The sequence below is a fragment of the Amblyomma americanum genome, chromosome 1, assembly GCF_052857255.1.
Source record: "Amblyomma americanum isolate KBUSLIRL-KWMA chromosome 1, ASM5285725v1, whole genome shotgun sequence".
Lineage (NCBI taxonomy): Eukaryota > Metazoa > Arthropoda > Arachnida > Ixodida > Ixodidae > Amblyomma > Amblyomma americanum.
Window position 1 is genome coordinate 296,491,007 of NC_135497.1, and position 8,064 is coordinate 296,499,070.

The window sequence follows — 8,064 nt, forward strand, 5'->3', positions numbered from 1 at the left end:
AGGGAATCGTCGTGAAGAAGAATTTCTCACCGAACAAGGCCGCCTACCTTCTCGTCGTCCCGAAGAGCCTTCGGGAGGAAATTCTGCAGGCTTCGCATGACGAACGAATGGCTGGCCATCTCGGGTTTACTCGCACCCTCCGCCGAATCCAAGAGAGATATTACTGGCCTCGTCTATCCTCCGACGTCGCGCACTACGTTAAGAGTTGTCGTGAATGCCAACGCCGGAAAACGCCACCGAAAAGACCAGCAGGGTTCCTGCAGCCGATTCGACCGCCATCAAGACCTTTCCAGGAGGTCGGTATAGACCTACTTGGCCCCTTCCCAACATCAACGACGGGCAACAAGTGGATTATTGTGGCGACCGATTATCTCACCAGGTACGCCGAAGCAAAGGCCCTCCCGAACGGCACAGAAGCAGAAGTCGCCAAATGCTTCGTCGAATCCATTATTTTACGACACGGTGCCCCCGAAATACTGATAACAGACAGGGGGACAGCGTTCACGGCGGAGCTAACCCAGGCCATTCTGCAGCACAGCCATACAAGTCACCGGAGAACAACTGCGCACCATCCGCAGACAAACGGGCTTACAGAACGCCTCAACAAGACCATCGCCGATATGCTTTCTATGTACGTAGACGCAGAACACAAGACATGGGACGTCATTCTTCCCTATGTGGTGTTCGCCTACAACACCGCTGTGCAAGAGACTACCCAAATGACACCATTTAGTCTCGTCCACGGGAGGGAGGCCACGACCAAACTCGACGCCATGCTGCCCGACGTTACCGACGAAAGTAACCTCGACGTCGCCGCCTACCTGCAGCGCGCAGAACAAGCTCGACGACTTGCCCGTGAGAGAATACAAGACCAGCAGCGCACCGACGCCCGACGCTACAATCTTCGAAGACGCGCAGTGCAATACAAGCCAGGCGATAGAGTTTGGGTTTGGACGCCGATTCGCCGCCGCGGACTGAGTGAAAAACTTCTGCGCCGCTATTTCGACCCGTACAGGATTCTTCGCAGACTGGGTAATCTGGACTATGAAGTCGTCCCTGACGGAGTTACAGCATCCCAGAGACGCCGCACGCGCTCAGAAGTTGTCGACGTCGCCCGTCTGAAGCCTTACTATTCGCGCTAATGACTCTGTGTTTACATTATGAGTATTTATTTTGTATGCTCTGTATCTTTATGTCCGTTATCCCTGTTTTTAAGCATCGGGTCGATGCTTCTTTAAGGGGGGAGTAATGCCGCGAAGCTTGCTTTTTGTCTGTTCTTATCGCGGCAGGCCCGCCGCATTATCACTTTTCTGGGACGCGAGACGCGACCAGAGTTATGTCGATTTTTCCTAGCCTCGAGCAAGTGTGCCTACTATGTTCTGGAACTTTCCTTGCCGCCTTTAAAATCGAGCACTGCTAAGAGCGGCGGGCATTCTGTTAGTCGACGACCGCCGAGCACGTTCGCTGCTGTCGCCGCCGCTGAGTTTTCAGAGCTGTTCTTAGTGGGCGTAAGCCAGCCTATTAAAGTATTCTCTTACGAGCTGCTCTGTGCCTTCCTCAAGACCGGACCCCAGTCGGTGCTACGTGACCCCGGCGGAGTTCCCGTCACCACCTCGTGACAATATACAAACGGACTCGACCTACGTAGCCCACTGCTACGAACGTGACTCATCCGTTTTATCACCTTCGACAAGCCACCGCCGACGTCGTTGCCTTCGGCGTCCGCACAGCATACCGCGTCCCAACAGCCATCTCACTCCTCGTCACGTAAGCTGCCGCGCCGCGCTCCGTTACTGCTACGTCTCCCTGTTGATGACTTTAAACTCATCATTCGCCCTCCCGGGGGCCTCAATCTGCATGCCGGGGGCGAGAACACTCTTCGCAGAGAAATCACCTCAAGCCTTGATTTGACCTACTCCGACGCCGCACAGGACCGCCTCCGGGTTAATTTTGTTCACAACACCCTCACCCTTAGCACCCCGAACCGGAACAGCGCTATCACTTATACAAAACTCCAGGCAATCATCCTGGGTCCGACAAGCTATCCAGTTGCCACCTATTTGGCCCCACCAAGCGCATACGCCTGAGGTATCATTCACCACTAATACGTGGATGAGGCCCAGGAGGAAATCATGGAGTACTTGATACCCAAGAATCCAGAACACTGCATTCTCTACGCCCACTGTTTAGGCAAGACCCAATCTATTGTCATCACTTTCGCAGGGACCAAGGTACCCTGCCAAGTCTACGCCGGCAGTGCTCTGCGCTGCTACATCTTCAAAAACGAGGTGGAAGCCTGCCTTAACTGTCGCCAAACGGGACACCGAGAGGATGTCTGCCCGTATCCCAAGCTCTCCAAGTGTCTTCACTGCGGAGCTGGCGACCCTGACGAGGCCCATGAATGCAGCCCCACTTGTGTAGTTTGTTCTGGTCCTCGCCAGACTGGTCCATCTAAGTGTAAACGCCGCTACAAAGTGCCTTCTGTCCTAATGCAACGCCAGCTACACGCTACGAACTCAGACAATGCTTCCACCTTCCATCGTTCCCGATCCCGGACCCGTCGCCACGGGCAGAACACCTCGGCCATAAGAGATTCGGACCGCTCCTCCTCCTCTTACCGGCGCTCCAGCCGGATTCGCACTCGGTCCTTCCCACCCCAGGACTCCAGGTTGTCTCCTCGCGGAGCGTCCTCCACGAAAATTTGGGGGAGCTGTGCCGCAGCGGCTTCTCACTCTCAGCAATCTGTCTCGCGATTCAGAGCTGCAAGCCCTGCGCGACGAGATAACGGCCCTTAAAGCTAGCAACCATAGACAACAAAAAGAAAACGCTTCTTTAAAGCGTCCACCCTTTGCACTTGATCCACCATCTCAAACAAATCCTACTCTACCACTTCAACCTGTTCCCACCGCCTCGTCTCAGGCGCCCACCTCTACTCCCCCGCAACGCAAAGATAAACCTCCAGTCATACCTCTAAGCGGAAAACTACCTGCCGCTCAGGACGATTCGTTAATTGTGCCGACCTCGAGGAATTTAAGGCTCCCCTAGAAGACAAATTGGAGGCTCAAATTGATGCTAAGCTGGAAGCAAAATTTGCTGAGTTCTCCGGAAAAATAAAACATCTTAACACCCTCACGCAACGATTCCAAACACGCGTCACAGGCCTTGAAGCTAGGGTAGGCGCACCGACCGCCCTCACCACGACCCGAGTTAGACCGTACGATCGCTCGCCTCCCGCTCCAGCCCCCAAACGCATCTTAGCTTCAATCACACTTCACCATGGCGCTCCGCCACCTACTTAACGTGTGGCAATGGAACTGAGGTGGTTTTCGCCGCAAGCGTGGAAACCTGCAGGAGTACGCCCAAAATTCGGAGATCCCGCCTGATATCACCCTCCAGGAAACTCGTGGCCCAGTGAAACTACCTGGCTATAAACCATCCTCCCCCTTAGATGTCACCGCTCCTGACACCGGTATTTTAATTCAACACAACCTGCCGGCCGTCCAGTGCTCCTTAGACGACGTTGCCGTAGACAGCGTCTTACTCGAACTCCTCCCTCGTAAAAGGGGCAACCAAAGCCTCTTCATTATTAACGTTTATTGCTCCTAAGAAGACAGAAGACACGACTTCAGCTCCCTTCTTTCCCGTGTCAACAAGCTCGCGCACCATTCAGGTCTCCTCATTGAAGGAGATTTCAATGCCATCCCCCCCCCCCCCTTGGGGTTACTGCGCCGCCAACCGAAAAGGTAACAATCTGTGGTTACGGGCACAGGTACAGGGCTTCACCTTTATTACTGACACTCACATTCCCACCCGCGTGGGAAACAGCGGGTCTGCTGACACTTAACCTGATCTAACATTCTGCAAAAACGCGCGGATCGATCGGTGGCTCAACACTGGGGATACCCTTGGCACTGACCACTGTATCCTCGCGACCACCCTCAGCACGTAACCGTACAGTCGGAAAGGTTGCCCGACACTAATCACGGATTGAGAGAAGTTTCGCTCCCTACGTGCTCAGAACGCCCCTACCCGGAATAATAACCTTGACAAGTGGATATCCAATCTCCAGCAGACGTCTCTGCTTCTACTAAGTAATCATCTGCCACGGCTTATCAATACAGTATAGACAGCCGTCTCCTCCACCTATGGCAGGTCAGGGAAAGCATTCAAAACCGCTGGAAAACACAACACCACAATAGAACGCTTCGGCATCGAAAAGCTCAGACAAACAGATTAAGGCGCACGCTCTCTCATTGGCTACCCAGCAATGGGGTCAAGTTTGTGAAAACATGCGTGGCCAGCCCGGGCTAACCCGCACCTGGCACCTTCTCCGATACCTTTTAGACCCGGACGGTTTCAAAACATTCCAACGACACAGCATTTTCCAGTCCATCAACGCCCGGGCTCAGACCAGGATCTTGATGAAATCCGTGTCCGGTATCTCAATACTACTTCCCCGGACCCCCCCCCCCCCCTACATGGGTGGGGCCAACCCTGCCCTCGATGTGGAGATTTTGGACGCTGAGGTAAGATTCGCAATTACTCAGCTCCGCCCTAACTCTGCCCCGGGACCGGACGGCATTTCCAACAAAACTCTCCATACTTTAGCAAGGTGAAAAGTTGGGCTGGTTGGTGCGTGACCTTGTGGCAGGAACAGCGCAGCACGAGAGAAAGAAGAGACAGACAGGACACGACGCTGAATAACAACCAGATTTTCGTCTTTGTCTCGCGCTGCTCTGTTACTCCCACAAGAAAAACAAACTATCCTTAATTTAGATGACCCGTCCATTGAGGCTCTCACTGCCTTCATGAATGATTGTTGGAGAGAGGGTGAAATCCATGCAGCATGGAAACATGCACGCTTGACTTTCATATCGAAGCCAGGCAAACGACTAGCTCTCGAACACCTCCGCCCCATCTCCCTCATTTCCTGTGCTGGGAAACTGATGGAGCACGTCAGTCTCAACCGTCTTAACCATTATGCGGAAGATAATGATCTCCTATCCCGCACCATGATTGGCTTCCGCTCATATATCTCTACGCAAGACATAATACTCCAGCCCTCTCTTTCGAGAGGTACTGTGCCCATCTACCAGAGCGGGAACAAAGGCTTATTCTAGGGTTTGATTTAACTAAAGCATTTGACAGCGCCTCCCACGGAGCTATTCTCGCTAACCTCTCCCTACTAAATCCTGGTCAGCTAACCTACGAGAATATACGCACCTTCCTCTCTAGTTGTACAGCAGAACTTAACTTTGGCTCTCTCCTCTCAGGCCCTATAACCTTCAGTAGCAATGGCACCTCCCAAGGATGCGTTCACTCCCCCTTTCTTTTCAATGTCGCCTCTCTCACGCTACCTTCAAAATTAAACGCTGTCCCCCGGCTATCCCATACCTTATACGCAGACGACATCACCCTTTGGGTTTCAACAGGCAACGATGATGAGGTTGATTCCAGATTTCAACAAGCGGTGGATGTCATTGAGCGCCACGTAACCGGAGCCGACCTCTCGTGCTCACCTCAGATTCGAGGTCAACCCGGCCTCCACGTCCATCCTCCCATCTGCATTACTGCTAGTGGCCAACCCATACGCGAAGTATCCACCCTTAGGGTATTGGGGCTTCTCATACAGAGCAATCAGAAAAACACCGAAGCTCTGGCAAAACTCACAGTCTCTGTCTCGCAGACCATCCGTCTAATTCGTCGCATTGCTAATAAACAGAGACATGCGAGAGGCTGAAGTCCGACGTGTTATTTGGGCGTTTGTTATCAGTTGTCTCACATATACCCTCCCTTACCTCAAGCTTACTTGGCAGGAACGGGACCGCGTTGACTACCTTATTCGACAGGCATACAAGGCGGCTCTCCATCTCCCCCACCGGACCTCCACGTATAAACTACTGGCATTGGGGCCTACATCACTGAGACGTAGCTCTCGGAAGGTCATCTCACCTCGCAGTACGAACGTTGCACCCGCACCTCACCGGGACGTCACATATTCGACAAGCTTGGAATAAGCTTCGAAACGACCATCGCCCACAAGACCCAGCTTCCGTCCCATATCCACAGCAACCTAATCGTTACCATTCTCCTGAAAAACATGCACCTAGAGTATCATGGCGCTCGCCGCAAGGACCGGGCTAAGTCGCTGCATAAAAAGTGTTTAAGAGATCAGACAGTGGTCCACGTCGACGCCACCGAATACTCCGATCGCGATGCTTTTTCGCTCGCCCTTGTAATCTTCTGTGGACGGCCTTTGGTTGCGTGCTCCATTCCCGTCAGATCGACTGGAGAGGCCGAGGAGGCGGCCATAGCCTTGGCGAGGGTCTCCATCTCTGGAAAACTGATCTTCAACGACTCAAAACTTGCGATTCGTAATTTTGCAAAACGCCGGGTCTCCCCCGTCACCCTATCTCTCCTCCACTCCACCAAGGACCAACTCCATCCGATAGAATTGATCTGCGTCCCTGCGCACTCATCTCATCCAGGGAATGAGGTGGCCCACAATCATGGCCGATGATTCGTCGACCGGAATGTGGTGTCGCACGTCCTGAGGACGGCGAGAGATCGTATGGTTACAATTCATGACATAACCGCGCACTACCACTTAGGTAGACTTCTATATCCACCCGCACATATTTCTCTAACCAAACCCCAAGAGGTTGCGTGGAGGCAACTCCAAACGAACACCTTCCCCAACCCCGCGATATATGCTTATACGCATATACCCTGGGTTCTACTCTCCCTCCGGTCAAGTATGTGGCCAACATGCCACTCGATTCCACATACTCTGGACTTTCCCTCAGGACACCCCTCCGCGAGGTTTGCACCTCTCGAATCCAGACCAGTGGGAGGCCGCACTACTCAGTTCCGACACAGACACACAGATCTGGCTTGCGATAAGAGCCCTAGAAGTCGCCGAACGCCACGGGCTCATGGCCACTTAGGGGCCTATAACCCCCACACCATCTTCTACTTTTTTCGATGAAAATGAAGTTTATCCTCCTCGTCGATTTCGGCCAGGGTTAACCAGAGCTAAACCGCCAGCAATTTTTTTGAGAAAGCCAAATTGTAAAATAAATTGGTTTTTCGGGGAACGGAAATGGCGCAATATGAGACAGATGCTTTCCCTTTGCTACAAACCGACTTTCATTTTCCTTCACTTACGGCGCGGTTCGGATGTCCAGAAAGATATGCGAGACGTGTAACTTTCTTTCCTTAAAACGAATTTTAATTTCATTTTCCTTCCCTTACGCGCTGTGGTGGATCTGTGGTTTGGGCGCTCGGGTACTGATCCGGAGTACCCGGGTTCGAACCCGACTGCGGCGGCCGCGTTTTGATGGAGGCGAATGCTAAGGCACCCGTGTGGTGTGCGATTTCGGTGCACGTTAAAGATGCCCAGGTGGTGAGAATGATTCCGCAGTCCTCCACTACGGCACCTCTTTTTTATGATCCATAGCGCAGCAACAAAACAGGGGGCAAACACAATCGTTAAAATTAGCGCTTGTGTTTGTCCCCTGTTTTGTTGCTGCGCTATGGATCATAACGCATACACACTAGCCCGAACCATCATCTTGTTAACCTCTTTTTTATTTTATTTTTTTTACTCCCTCCTTTATCTCTTCCCTTACGGCGCGGTTCAGCTGTCCGTCGAGATGTGAGACAGACACTGCGCGATTTCCTTTCCTCAGAAACCAATTTTTTCAATATTATGCGATGCCGGCAGACACTTTTCCGCTTGACCACGGTCAATGTCACAGGTCAAAAGTCAACATCAAAGCCAAAGGTCAAGGTCAAATGTCAGCCGCTGTAAGAGCCGCTGGTGTCGCTGCTGTAGCTGACTTCATCTGCTGAACCTAACTACCGTGAGTTATGCTCATGGTCTGACCTCTACCTACATTCAAGGACAAACTTGCAGCTCCGCTGACGGCTCAAAAACCTGGCAGAGTGAAACTTTTCGCTTCAAAATTGGCAGTTTGCCTCGTCTCCGTTAGTAGGTGTGTGCATGAAATGGACCGCATAAGAGGTGTGGGGGTTTCTAGGACAGCTCTTAGGTTGCCGCCC